This window comes from Gadus macrocephalus, chromosome 23 (assembly GCF_031168955.1).
Source record: "Gadus macrocephalus chromosome 23, ASM3116895v1".
Lineage (NCBI taxonomy): Eukaryota > Metazoa > Chordata > Actinopteri > Gadiformes > Gadidae > Gadus > Gadus macrocephalus.
The window spans coordinates 772,404-788,379 of record NC_082404.1 but is presented as its reverse complement, the minus strand read 5'-3'; positions in this window follow the sequence as shown (position 1 = coordinate 788,379).

The window sequence follows — 15,976 nt, the reverse complement described above, 5'->3', positions numbered from 1 at the left end:
ATGTGACTTGGATTTGTATACTATCTACTGCACATCAAATTGCCCCATTGGGGGACAATAAAGTATTTTGAACTTGACCATCGCTTGCCTAGCCCTTGCTAGTCATTTACCCCGTCCCAATAAACCCCACTTCCTTTTACTCATTTGCATTTAGGGCATTTAGCAGACTCTTTTATCCAAAGAGACTTACATCAGTTAATACACACATTGACACACCGACGGCAGGGTCAACCATGCAAGGCGCCAGCCAGCTCATCAGGAGCAGTTAGGGTTAATTGTCTTGCTCAGGGACACATCAACACTCAGCTAGGAGGAGCTGGGGATCGAACTAGCAACCTTTCGGTTACAAGAGAACTGCTTTACCTCCTGAGCTAAGCCGATACTCCCTCTTCGACTCTCCTGTGTTGAGTGGGTCCCCTCGTTTTGTCCCCCTAACAGTATGAACTGGCCAAACCTGAACCCAGCTGATGCAGAGGCTTTCCGCCAAACGATCTCCCGCCAAGGGACTCTCCTGAGTCAACATTACCAGATCCTGCAGGAGATCACCTCCACTCTCCGTGATTTGTCTCACTCCGGGAACCACCACTCCCAGTCCCTAGCCCATCGGCTTCCCCCGGGAGCCGTTCATTCCAGCCCCTGAACACTAAGATGGAGACCTTGGGATCCTGTGGGTCATTCCTCCTCCAGTGGAATTCCTCCTGGTGTTCGAGCTGCACTCCCAGACCTACACCACGCCTACCTGATTGGCGCGTTGTGGGGTGAGGCTCTCGCCTGGCTGTATGGGAATGCGGTTCCGCGACCTGCTTCAATTATTCTGCTTTCACCGAGGTAATGTGGAGGGTGTTCTATCATCCGGTCTGGAGCAGAGAGACGTCCCAACGGCTCCTTTTAATTCGCCAAGAATTCCGCAGCGTTTCCTCCTTCGCGGTCGAGTTCCGTATCCGTGCGGCTAGGACGAGGAGGCACTGCAGAGGGTTTTCCTGAATGCCAAGGACAAGTTGACCTCCTGGGAAGATTCCTCAGATCTCGAGCACCTGATCGCTCTCGCCATTCGGGTGGACAACCGCTTACGCGAACTCCGCAGAGAGACGGTTCTACGCTCGTTCTCAACGCCCCCTTTCGCGCCGCCTGCAGCACCTTGGTCCCCTCTTCGGGTACCGTTCCACCTCGCCGCGACCGGACACTCTCTTCTAAGCCCAAGCCCATGCAGATCGGACCCAGGGGCCTCTCCCCAGAGGAGAGGGAACGCCGTATTCTCTCTCGAGCCTGCCGCTACTGCGGCCTACCAGGCCATTTCCTGTCTGGATGTCCAGGATGTGGCCGAGTAGTCCTCTCCCCCTACCCGCAGGAGACTGCAACAGTTCCTAGGCTTCACAAATTTTTACCGCCGCTTCATACCCGTGGACGCCGGGGGCCGAGACCTCCTTTCAGGGTCTCTAGGAGCGGTTCATATCCGCGCCCATCCTCGTTCAACCTGATCCCTCTCTCCAGTTCATGGTGGAGGTTGACGCCTCTGACACCGGAGTTGGCGGTTCTCAAACTATGATGTCGCAACCGTGAGCTCCTGGCCGTCAAGCTTGCACTGGAGGAGTGGCGACAACCACAAACTGGCCTATATCCAGTTCGCTAAGAGGTTAAACTCCCGAAAGGCCAGATGGGCCTTATTCTTTGGCCGTTTTAATTTCTCCCTTACCTACCGTCCCGGCTCCCAGAAGGTTAAGCCGGACACCCTGTCCGGCCTGTTTTCCCCCGAGGACCCTTGTCCAGACCCCAAACCCATCCTAGCTTGTCTTATTGCCACACTCACCTGGGAGGTTGAGTCCACCGTACGCCTGGCGCAGAGGCAGCAGCGAGACCCCGGTACCGATCCCCACTACCGCTTGTTCGTCCCGCACGCGGTGTGGTTCAGGGTACTTGTCTGGGCTCATTCCTCCAGGTTTACCTGCAACCAGGGCATAACCCGAACTTTGGACTTCATCCGCCGGCGATTCTGGTGGTCCACCATGGACGCAGACGTCTGCTCTTTCATTTCGGCGTGCGCAACCTGTGCCCGGAATAAAAACTTGACCCATTCCCGTTCCCGACCTGACCCCTACCCATCCCTAGCCGTCCTTGTCACACATTGCCCTGGACTTCGTCACCGGCCTGCCCACGTCTGAGGGCAACATCCCCATCCTCACCGTGATCGACCGTTTCTCTAACGCCTCGTGCCCACTGCCAGTCAAAGGACGTCGGAAGGCGTGGCTGACGGATGGGGGAGCTTTCCAGGGTCGTCAGAGCCCTAGTAGTGTCACAGTGCTTAAATTTGCTTACGCGATCTGATTGGATGACGGATCCGTCGCTGCCGAAAAAGTTGACAATTTTTTGATTTTTTGACGGAGCGCACAGATCCACAATGCATTGCGCATTCATCCCCATTTACAGTCAATGGGGATCAGTCAACGGACGGATGCAGTGGGGACGAGGCGAAAGGCCGCACACTTCACTTCTCAGGTTTGGAGTTCTGCGCGGCTCTGGGTGCCACACCCAGCCTCTCCTTCGGGTTCCACCCCCAGTCCAATGGACAATCTGAGTGGGACAACCAGGAGATGGAGACATTTTTCCGCTGTATCAACCACGCCCTCCTCCTGGAACACTCAGCTCCCCTGGGGTTACAGTTACACCTCCTGCTTTATCGTCCAATACCCCCATCTAGTGTTCGCTTGATTCCACTTCCCTTCATCCTCCCGACACACCTGCCATCAATCTCCAATCTCCACTTCCTACATCAGCCGGGATCTCCATTCAGCCGGTGCCAATTCGTCGTTTACAACAACCCAGTCAGTATCGGCTCTACCAGCGTTTTTCAAAGATCGGCTTGTTTTCCCTGATCCTCCTAGTTACCCTCTTCCCTCTCCTTTAGTTCTCCGTCCATTACACGTTGCCGAACCCTTGACTGCCGGTTAATGAACCCTTGCCTGTCCTGGCTAGTCATTTACCCCGTCCCAAATAAAAACACCCTTTACTCTGTCTCCGCCTCCCTGTGTCGAGCGTTTGGGTCCCCTCGTTCTGTCCCCCTAACAGACCCTAAGGTTACAGTGTTCTTCTTCTTCTTCTTTTGGGCTAAATGGCGGGTTGCAACCCGATAAAAAAGTAATTAGTTATAGTTACACACTACTTGTTCCAAAAAGTAACTGAGTTAGTAGCTGAATTACTCTATAATAAAAGTAACTAGTTACCAGGGAAAGTAAATATTTGCGTTACTGTAAAAAGCAAAAAGTTGCTATGTCAAGTTTTCACTTGGCCTTAATGTGTTAAATGGTTGAACTGCCCATTCAAGGCCCTGATATGCTTCCAACTGAGGGCCCGTCCACACTAACCCGGGTAAATCTACAAACGCATAAATATTTATCAGTTTAGCCCTTCCGTCCACACTAAAACTGAGAATACCGAAACTGAAAACGATGCTTTTCGAAAACGATCGCTGAGGTGGACACTGCCATGATACTGCCACAAGCTTGCGCTCGAGACCGAGACCCTCATCAAAAAAAATGGCAGGTGAAATGCAAATGATGATCTCTCTGTACAATGTACTAATTTATCTCCAGAAACAACTCAACATATTGGCTCAAACATATTCGTTGCTCCAACGCCGTACAGAAAATGCCAACTTTTCATCGGATTGCTGCGGACTCTCCATTTCTGCTGCCGTTCTCTTAAACAGCGTGATTACCAACACTGCTCCTAAATCACGACGTTGACAGTAAAGCTGCATATGCACATTTCCTTCCTGTTTACCTTCATAATGAGGCCCCTGGTCTGAGCCCTGTTTCAGGTAGCTGGTTTTGAGGCAACCCCGAGTATGTTCGCTCTGAGTTAATGGAAACTCTGGGTTTTCCGTTTCAGGTAGCAGGTTCAGCGCAACTGAGAGTTAGTTGCTGCGGCAACATACGCCGTGGGTCTAACCTGCTCGGGAGGTGGTTAGACCTACTCTGAGTTTGTTGTCTATAAGGCTGAAGGCAGCTCTCCGACAGAAGGAAGTGTTAGAAATGGCATGTCCTTTTCTACGAGAGCCTGCGGACGTAGAGGCTGCGATCCTCAGAGGGAATCTCCGTGAGGAACGATTATTAAGACCCCCGCTGGATATACTTTCTTTTCCTGATAATTTTCTTCACGAGCGCTATCGTTTTTCAGCGCCATCTATCATTCATTTAGACCACCTTCTCAGCCCCCATGTTAACTCTCAAACGCACCGGGGGCATGCTTTAAGTTAAAAAAAAATTTAAACGCAATTAACGCATTTGCAGAATGATCCGCCCCGTGCATCCCACCCGCTCTGTTCTACAGTCATTTTAACGTTGTGGCTTTCCCATGATCAGAGTAGCTGACTAACCACGGACCTATAACTGCTGCAAGTCAAGAAACGCATATTAAGAATGCAAGGCAGAAAAAACCCTGGTGCTGCTTTAACCAGATGCTTCTTCTCTACATGCACATGCTCAGCATAATCGTCTGCATTGTTCATTGAAGTAAAACCCTTTGAGTAAACTGTTCAACAAAATAACTTGTCCCACCACAGCCCATGTTCTAATAAAGACAATCTACTTTTTATGAGGATTTCTTTATTTCCTGAAAGCACAAAAAAAGTCATTCATATTGGGTATGTTTTTAGAGCAGGGAACAGTATCCCAGTTTGCACCTCACCCACCTTTAACTTTAACACACACACACTCCAAAGCATCCTTTTGCATCTTATGCCTAAGGTGGTCCATTTCCAAGTCTGCTTTGTGTATTTGCTTTTCTAGATAGATTTTATATAAGTCTTTGACTGGAAGCTATAGGAATGCAAAAGGTGAGATTGGATTTCACACTGCCAAGTAGAGCGTTTCATTATAATTCCAGGGAGAATCTTAGAGGTAAGCTGTGATTTAGAAGTGGATGGCCTCTCATTGGATTCGATTTCATCCTGTTTGAGAGAAAGTAGATGTCAGTTTTAAATTGTACAACGTTATCATCAACTTTTCGAGGTTATTTTTAAAAGGTGTTAACCTCAATAGGCCTTTCCTCTTCCCTTTCGAATACCGCAGACAATGTTCTCCATCCTCTTCCTGTAATGACATTAACGGTTGTGTTCAGCAATTACCAAGACATTATTAATAATCTGTGGAAGGTGAAGAATTGTTACAATTGCACAGAGGTGTATAAAGTACTTGAAAAAAATAACTAAGTAAAAGTATAAGTACCATGACTGAAAATTACTTTGGTAAAAGTTAAAGTCACCTAAAAAAAATGTACTTGAGTAAAAGTCTTAAAGTAGCTCACATTAAATGTACTTGAGTATCAAAAGTATCTTGTGAAAAAATATACTCAAGTATCAAAAGTACAAGTATTTTATAGTACGCATGAAAGGAAGCAAAACAACCCAAAATTATTCTCCCCTTGTTTTTTATTTCACTTTTTCAGGTGAATGAAATGTGGTATAGAATACCACTCAAAAATAAACAATGTCTTTAACATAAGAACCACTTTTTAACTATGTTGGGGGAATCCTCATGAGCTGAGGCACAGTAACACCACACAAACAAACTTTCTGGTTCAAGTGGAGAAGTTGAACTTGCGGTTCATCCTCAGCAGAAGCTGATTTTCAAAAGTGAAAAAAAGTGGGAAAAAAAAGAGATATAAAGTAGAAAAAAAGTTGTGACAAATTGTGAAAATAACAGATCTACAACCAAGGCAGTGTGAGCTTGCAGGTGGGCTACACAAATTCAGGGAATAGATAAGGAGAAAAACACAAGTCTTGACTCTGACAATTAGACATCTTAGATATTGGCTCAACCACTATTCAAAATTAGACTGGTGTATGAAATGAGTAATAAAATAATAAAAAAAATGTAGTAAGTGTGCATTCGATTTGTAATTTAATGGATACAATTTAATTTTATGGATATTTTCTTCCTTTTATTTTCTCCATGTTGTCTTACCGTTTTTCAGTGTAGCATCATCTTTGATCCAGGCCGTTTTGAATTTTGGGATGAGAATCGCTGCAGCAACCAATTCAGGGTCTCTTGACATTTCACCAAAACGGTTCTGGATGCCCACTTGAATGGCTTCAACCAGCGGCTTGCAGTGCTTCAGTGCAATCTTTATTTTTTCCAGTTTGCTGCTCAGCAAGGAAATAGTCGGAAGAAGCCATCCCATCTGGACTTCCACTTCTCCTTGGAGGATGTTGATGGACTGGGCAACAGGGCTCATGGTGGTGTAGTACTCTTTTATGAAAGTGAGCTCAACTGGATGAAATCTGTTAGGGAGAAAACAAACCATTATGCATGAATATTGTACCCAAAAAAAAAAAAAAAAAAAAAAAATACATAAATACATGATTCAAACTTACATTGGCACCTTCAATTCTGCACAGATCTCTCTCAAAGCTGGCTCTCCCTTCTCTCTCAGAATCTTGAGGAGCCTTTCCACAGCCATAAACATTGAGTTCCACCTGGTGGCGTTTGGTCGTAGCAGCTGGAGGGAGCAGGCATCTTCCACAGCTTCAGCTGCTTGGCAGGATCTTCCACACTTATTCCACAGCCCATAACACTTGCTGAATGTTGAGCGTTGCAGTTTTTTGTATCCATCGTTGGCTGTTGCTTTTTCAGCATCAACTGTAGACACTAAGTTGAGCAGATGACAAGCACATCGTTGATGTTTCGGAAGCTCAAACTCAAAGCCATCATTCTCAACAAGGATTGAAGTCATGTCAACAAATTCCATCTCATTCCCTTCCTCATCCTCTTTCTCTTCTGCTTCATTATTGTTTTTGTCCACACTAAAAACTTGAAAAGCCTTCAGGAAGTTGGAGCCATTATCGGTTGTTGTCCTCACAACTTTGTTCCTGATGCCATATTCAGTATGGATGTCATTGAGTGCGGTGGCCAAAACATCAAAGGTGTGGGAACCTCTTAGCTGTCTGCAAGCTAGGGCTGCTGGTCGTCTAGTTAGGTCTGTAGAGTTCACCCAATGAGCAGTCACACCAAGGAAGCTCCTTCTCCTAACTGACCCGCAGTCTGTAGTGGTGGCGATGTGGTCCACTTTACTCATCTCCTCAGTTAACACGTTTTTCATAGACTTTGCGAAATCTTCAATCCTTGATCGCAGGGTGATGACTTTGGCAGTAGGAAGAAGATCTGTGAGAAGCTCTCTGAAGGCTTCGGCTGCATCCGAATACTCGTACTTGCATACTATATAGTATGCATTTTGTAGTATGCGAAAAATCTAGCGCGTCCGAATACTCTAGTATGCATTCTGTAGTACGGAAGTCGTTTCCGAATGCATACTACCGCCAAAGTGAACCACGGACCACACTACGCTATCCCACAATGCAACCGGAGTCTGGTAACAAACGAAGAAGAGATGGCTGACCACCAACAGCGGCTTTTTATTTGTGTGTGTGTGTGTGTTCAATAAAAAAGGAAAAATTAACTTCAATCGTCTTTTTCACGGAGTAACAAATAACTGTAAATGTATTATTATTATTCGAAAAAAATGACTTACCAAATGTCCACATATATACAACATAACCTGCCGGTAAGTCGCTCTACGAGATGACCGACGATGACGCCTTCTAGCAGAGATATCCATTTCAAGAGCCATTCGCGTAGAAAGAGACATTTTTTTATTTAATAGCAACGATAACAAGACGGAAAACAGGTACATTTTGCCGCCATCTGGGGGGAGATACGTCATCTCCAAACATCCGGTGGAGTTTCGGCGGCGTTCGGAGGCGTTCTACGCATGTCTGTAGACCGTACTACACAGTCAAGTGTAGTATGGTCAAGTAGTAGACACTAGACAGAAATAGTATGTACTAGGTATTCGGATGCAGCTCTCGACAGTTGACAATGGCTGGAGATTGTTGACAACATACTTAACAATGGCCCTGTCAACAGCACTCTGAGATATGGATCGGGTAGCCAGCAACGTGGTCTGTTTGAGGGTGGAGGTCCCAGCTTCCGAAGCCCTCTTTCTTTTTTGTGAGGTCAGCTGCTCATATTTATTTAGATGTTGTGGATGTGCTCTCTACATGAAAAACACAAAATTAAAAGAACTAATAATATTAGTTCAAATGATACTCAAGACATCATTCAACAGTTACCACAATGACAGGTCTGGATTTCTAACCCCTTTCACCCTGATGTCGCGTTTGTGGGCATGTCCAACATTAATAAAAAAAAAGAAATGTTGGTTAACTGTCAACTATATTTTATCTTTCAAAAATACCAAATAATTTAAAGCTAAAACATCATACAGGACACTGAGCTTGGATATCTAATTGCTGTACAACAAATACAATTTAAAAAAACAAACACAAAGCTATTTTAATGAACAGCATGCCATTTTACTACAGTTCCTATGAACAAACAGGCACATTTTCAATAGCCTATTGCTTAACTTCGAAGTTACAGATTTTGTATGATTTATTTGTGTATTTTTCATTAAAAAAAGTGAAGCACTTGATATTAAAAATGTATCATGCAGGAGGAAAACTGCCTCGTTTGAGATGCTAATCCTGTTTATTGACACTCCTGCATAACACACACGTGTGATACGGGCAAGTTGCTAACGTTAGCACATAGCGTTAGCAACTTGCTACTAGCACGCAACCATGCTAGCACGTCGTTACGTTAGCAACTTGCCTGTAATGTTAGCTAAAACTATGTTTTACACATTTGTATATCCCTCCTGCCACATGAAATGACATTGCTTACTTAATGCACTTACTTCGATGTGTTTTTTGAGGTTGGACGGGGAGTTTTTGAAGGCCTTTATTTCGTGGCACTTCGGAAGGCATAACATGCACTTCATTCGGTAGGAATTTGCCCCCATCCCGAGGTAGCTGAACATACTTTCCAGGTATGACCACGGGTGTCCGTCGTCGACTTCTGTTGAACGCTGTGCGTCGTCTTCTGTGTCTCCCACATCCACATGCTCTGCGGCTGCCATGTTTGTAGTGATCTCTCTGCCGCCCCCGCGCAGCGTGCGCATCGCGCATTTATACCTTCTTCGCGAGAGTACCGTACGTGGTTCTTCTCGTCCTCTCGGAATCTCATGCAGAGACTATTTTAATTTGTAACGAGTAACGAGGTGGCAAATGTCAAAGTAACGAAGTGAAAGTATATTTTTTAACTTATAAATGTAGTGAAGTAAAAGTAAAAAAAAAAACTCAAGTAAAGTACAAATCCTCAAAAAAAATACTTAAGCAGTGTAACGAAGTACATCTACTTCGTTACTATACACCTCTGAATTGCATGGAGGTTGGTGAGGGCATCTGGTTCAAGTAGGGCGATGACGCCATCAGTAACTGGAAGAAGATGATTAGACAGTGAAATTATTACTTGAGCCACAATATTGCCCCATCTAATTTGCAACGCGCTGGGTTGCGTGTACATATTTAATTATTTTGAATAACCAACCTCTTATAAAGGCACTTCTATCCTGGGGGGTGGGGGGGATCAGAGGAGCTCCCCCCAGGGATGCCCTCAGCCACAGGACGCATACTCTGTTGGCTGAGGGCCATCTCCTCACCCTCTGTGAGGGTTGCAGAGGTGGACCCCATCCAGTCTGCCGGGGCTCTGCTTTTTTTCGATTTGCTAACATGGAGGAAAATGTTACCCTAATATTCAGTAAGCGCTATTTTGAAGACACACATATATATATATTAGAGCTGTCAGTTAAACGCGTTATTAACGGCGTTAACGCAAACCAATTTTAACGGCGTTAAAAAAATTATCGCGCGATTAACGCAAATATATTTATTTTTTCTTTGGCTCAAAACAAAGAAGCAGTAGCCTGACTGCTATGTTCAAATGACATTTGTTCAAAGCAGTCGTTTAATTGCACTATAGGCTCTTTTTTTGTATCGTCCTGTTTTGATCAGTATATGCCAATGTTGTTATCAATAAAAAATCATTTGCACAAGACAAGCCGATGCACTTCACCATGTTGATAAGAGAATTAAAATGAGAAGAATTATGGGACAAAAAAATCAAGGGATATTTAGCATAGAAAAAGAATGTGCGATTAATCGCGAGTTAACTATGACATTAATGCGATTAATCAAGATTAAATATTTTAATCGCTTGACAGCTCTAATATATATATATATATATATATATATATATATATATATATATATATATATATATATATAATGCATTTTGCCTAGGAGTAGCCTTCTAATATATCTAAATCCTATTAAATATTGGCAGTGTTGGGGTGGCTGAGAAATGTACTACTTACATTTACTGCTTAAATAGAGGCCGATCACATTGAATTGAATATTGCTGTTAAATTAGGTAGAGCAGGCAAAACAGCACAATTGATTTGATTTCAAACACACACACACACACACACACACACACACACACACACACACACACACACACAAATTACATATTGAATAAGTGGAAGATATTAAACGTTCCTCTTATTTTTATTTTATTTTACTAATTTATTTTACTCACGCATTGACTTGTTCAGCTATTTCCTGCCGAGCTCTCTCTCACGCTCTCGCTGCCACGGGAGCAGTTACCCATGGGTAACTGCTCGGCATACGCGTTCATTAGAATTTCCAATTCCGTGGGGGAAAAGTACGCTTTTGGTCCATGTTTGATCATGTTATCAGAGATCCATTGATAATGGCTTTTCATAGTCAACAGGCACGCCCTCAACCCAGAGTGAACATACTGAGAGTTGATTAACCCAACGCTGATCACCTGTGGGGTGTTCCACAAAGCCGGTTTTATCACATAACCGGGTAAGTTAACCCAGGGTTTGCTGTAACCCTAGGTTTTCTGTTCCAAAAGGATCACGGTATGTTAGTTGCTATAGCAACATATGCTCTGAATCAAACCTGGTCGGACCAGGTTTTGCGCAGGTTAAGTTTGAAACATAACCCGGTTTTGGGTATTTCAACCGGCGTTCACCGCAGATTACATGTGTTCACAATGGCATGCCCTTTTGATGAGAGAACTGCTGATATCAGAGCGCAAATTATACGTGCAATCCACCGGGAGCGATTGATAAGACCACGGCTCGACATCTTGGCATATTGGATGACTTTTTGCTGGAGTGGAGAGATATAGATTCTCGCCCAAATCTTTAATATATTTAAATAGCCTTGCATAGCCAACACTACCAATCGAGGACCTGGCCTCAGTTCACTCCAGACTATTTGCGTAGCCCTCAGTTTTTTTCAAATGGTAGTTTTATCTAGGCTATAATGTTGGAGATGCTGAGCACATCTCAGTCCTTTCAGATGACCCATCCAAGATTTGTATCGGCCTCCTATCATACAAAGAGCAATATTGTCTGAGTACTATGCCGAGAGGCATTTACAACATAAAGTATAAAATAGTCCTAACGGACTTGCATCCACTGGAGAATGTTCGATCGTAGCCGGCGGCTTCATTACAAGCACTGATCCATCTTGATCTGTGAAGTTGATGAATTGTCACTTTTAGGTTTTCTACCCAGTTACCAAAAAACTAAACATTTGGAATAGTATGCGCTGTGGCAAGCACACGGTTTGCATGTGTTACTTCGAAGGCAAAAAAAATCTAAAATACAAGAAAACACAAAAACCTACATTCAACCAGTGTGGGGTATGGCCCATGACTCTCTGAGGTGGTAGGTACCTCCAGGTAGGCTACCCCCTCCATGCCAGGGCGCCCTCAATTTATGTTTATTAACAGCTCCTCCACCGGGGTCAAGACAATTTGAGGGCCAGATCCAGTCTGCCGACTGTCGGCCTTTTCACAATTGGCTTAAAAAAATGGCTTATTAAAATTTATACCAATACGATGGTGGGAAAAGCTTACCAGTTTGTATGTTTTTTATACTTCATTTTTATACTTGATCCTCTGACCGCTTGGAAGCAATCGGAGTACATATTGTTTTAGAAGAAAGGGGTTATTGGTAGGATCTTTAAGAATGCTTAACTGGGATATTTATATATTCATGGCTCAAATATTAAGGATCATGCTTTTGACGTGTAACTAACGCATTTACGCGGTCAGCGATCCGCTGCCAGGCTTTGGTTCTCCGGGTTCCAGAGGTTTTAGCGTTCCCTTTTCTTGTGATGATGTCCTTCTCCTCGTCATAGCTCTCCAGGAGAACCTGGAGTTCCATTTCATTGAAATAAGCGGCCCGTTTCGCCACATCGATCAGGGTTTCCATGATCCATACATCACGTCTTTTTAAGTTTGGCGTGGACGCGCACAACCCTGTGTTAACCAACCCCGAGTTGATTTAACTAATGCATAACCGCTGCTGTGGAACCGAAAACTCTGGGTTGGTCGGCACAGGGTCAGTCAACCTAGAGTTCAGCGTTAACTCAGTGTTTGTTAAACCTCCGTTCGTGGAACACCCCTCTGTTCTGAAACCGAAAACCCAGAGTTGCTTTTCAACCCTGAACTCTGAGTCAACCAACTCAGAGCGCAGGATTAAACTCAGAGTATGTTAAACCAGCTACCTGAAACAGGCCTCTGGCCTCAATCCGTGTGTTGTTGTTGTTGAAAATGCCTCTATGGCGCTCCTCTGCTAATGCTGTCTTCGTTTTAACCCGCCACATATTAGATCAACAGTTGTGATTGGTTGATCTATTTCGTACCGGGAAGTAATCCTTTTGTATGGGAGAGGAGCCAGACCTCAGGAAACATGAGCCAGCGAGATTCATCTGATTTCCAGGTTTCAAGGTCATCAAGAGAAATTGAATTAAGGCTACAGTACAATCATCTAACGATTTAAAAATGTTGACACTGAAATGGTTAAGGAAATGTTGTTTCACCTTTCTGATGTCATATTTTTAATAGATGTTTGACCAACTCCTCGTGCCCTGCATTATGGAAAGAAGCTAAAGTGAGCCCCTTGCCAAAAAATGAAAAAGCTTTTTCTGGGGCTAATAGTAGGCCCTTCAGTCTACTACCAGTATTGAGCAAGATATTGGAAAGGATTGTTTTTAATCAAATTCAAGACTATTTTATTAATGATGAATTTATAACAAAATCCCAGCAAGCATATCGAGTTGGTCACTCAACTAACTCTGCTATTGTACTTATTACTGAAGAATGGTTTAAAGAAATGGACAACAAAATAATTGTGGGTACTGTTATGCTTGATTTTAGTGCGGCTTATGACATTATTGATCATGCACTGCTAATTGCTAAACTCAAGTACTATGGTTTTGCTGATACTGCCCTCTCTTGGATGGAGAGTTATCTGCCTGGCAGGAGGCAAAGAGTGTTCTTTCAATGGAAGCTTATCAGTCAGCAAAGATGTCCTCTGTGGAGTGCCTCAAGGAAGCTGTCAAAAGTAGTAATGTATGCTGATGACTCAACTATGTTATGTGCTGCGTCTACATGCAAGTAACTGACTGATGTATTATGCAAAGAATTACAAACTGTGTCTGATTGGGTAGAGGACAACAAATTTGTTTTGAACATCACTAAGACTAAGTGCATGGTTATTGGTACCAGGAGAAGGATTAACAGAGACTCCTGTTTAAATCTATCTATGGGTGGTATTCCAATAGAGCAAGAAGGGAAAATGAAATTACTTAGCATTATAATAAATGATCAATTGTCAAGGTCTGACCATATTGATTCAATTGCTGTAAAAATGGGACAGGGTATTGCTATGATTAGAAAATGCTCTTAAAGGGGACTTATTATACCACCAGGTGTGAGTGTGATTAGCCTTACAAGCCGTTTCGAAAATCGGCCTAATATGACATCACTAGTGGGTGTGTCCACCTAGATCTGTGCTGGATAGATGAGCAATGTTTACTTCAGTCCACTGGGTAGGCTGGTAGATAGATCTATCCCCTTTAATATTTGAGACACGTTCAGTCAGGAATCAGGTGATTCAGGCTCTTGTTCCCTCTCAATTAGGGTACTGTATGGTTGTGTGGTCCAGCGCCGCTAAAAAACATTAAAAAAACTCCAGCTTGCTCAAAATAGAGCTGCAAGATTGGGTTTTCAATGTTCTTTTGGAACTAATGTCATGAAGATGCACAACAGTCTGTCATGGTTGACCGTTGAGGCTAAAGTAACATCTTGTCTTGTAATGTTTACCCAAAATGTCGTTGTTGATAGGAAACCAGATTTTTTCAAAGAACAGCTTGTTCAGAAAGGCTCAAGGCACAGCCATCTGACTACTACTCCGACTGGTCAGAAAAGGCTGTTTTGACCTCCCACAGCCCAAAACAAATCAACTGAACACGGCAGTCATTTACGGAGCTGTCAGTCAGTGGAATTCCTTACCTATTAGCATAAGAAGCGTCATGGGTAAATATAGATTAAAAAAAATCAGTAAAACAGATGCTGAGGGAATCTACACAACAGGAATGACTCTCTATGCTTGATTTACTTGTGAACTTGTAAAATGATCATGTATTGCAGTGGTTCCCAACCTTTTTTTCCCAGGGCCCCCCTAATTCACTTCTGATGGAATACGCGCCCCCCCCCCCATAACCATACATTTCTATTTTTTGTCCTTTTATTTAATAAATGTGTTTTGTAGCTTACAGTGCGTGGTATTAATAGGCCTACATTCATTAATGTGAACCTTGGGCTTGCATACCCACAGCCAGGGCTGGGAATGTCTGGTGTAATATGACAGCCAGTCTAAAGTTGTTGTGCACCTCCAGTCTGTTGCACGCTTTTGTTTTGATGGCGACAAGTGCACTGAATGGCAATAATGCATTTGCAAATTGATGGGACTGACCTGTCGCTAAGCTTCACCCTTAAGCCCAGTTCAGACCAAAGATTCGCCTTGCAACGACTTGCAACTTGCGACTCGACGGGCTACGACGTTCTAAAAACTGGGCATTTCACACTGCTGCACCGGGCGACTACGTCAGGTGGTTTCCCTAGCAACTATGAACGCTCTGGCACAGCTGAGAGCCGCAAACAGCACCGTGCTAAAGAGTAGCCTAAGCTAGGTTTGCGATAAGGTTGCTTGAGCTAGCACCCCAATTTACCCTCCCGGACCCTACACACATTGGCGGTTTATTGGGTTTCATACTGATGTAAATGCGATGGCTCCGCGATTCCGGGGGGGGGTCTTTGGTAGAGGTATTGCTGCGCTGTCTCCACAGAGACAACGCAGCGATATCATCATCAGTTCTAAATGGAGAGAAAGTGAAACCGCGAGCTGCTGATCATGTGAGAGAAGATGATGCAGTCGCATTAAACAAAGACGTTGAAAGATGGTGCGATCTACGAGAGAGACGCAGAGGAACTGTCCTTAGGAGGCTTTTGTCGGGATAAAAAAAATAGCGTAATGTAGTCCCTTTCGATCGATCCTGGAAGAAATTAAATCCTTTTTCTCCCAAAACCTCTCCAAAACCTGCTTAGATATACTGTCAGCTGACATTTTTCCATCTGTTTTTGTTTTCGAGTCTGGTTTGTTTGTCCGAGTTTGTCATGGTAACGACAGGGGGCGTGACTTAGCGACAGTTCTATTTTCAATCGCGGGGCCCGTGACATCTAAAATTGTTCTTTCAAGCTCGGATGAGCTGTTATAAAGTCAGGCATGGGCGCACTGCTGCTGCATTTGCTACATTCTGAAATTTCGGCACTGCTTGGATGTCAATTTGCCTCTAGCCGTCAGAGGCTTCACACTCCCCCTTGGCTCTCTGGCGCCCCCCCAGTGATGTATAGCATATTGTCCATGTTAGAACTCACTTTTCTCCTGCAATGGACTTTGTTTTTTTTATTGAGAGGTTAATGATGTTTGTTCAATGTATTGAAGTATTGTATATACAGTGTTTCTAACTTTTGTGATATTGACAGGTTTTTGTACTGTATGTATGTTTATATGTCTGTGTATTGTTTTTTGTTTTATGTGGACCCCAGAAAGATTAGCGACCACAGCTGTGGAAGCTAATGCGGATCTGAATAAAGAAAAAAAAATCTAGATGAAGAACTCTACACATTTTCATCAA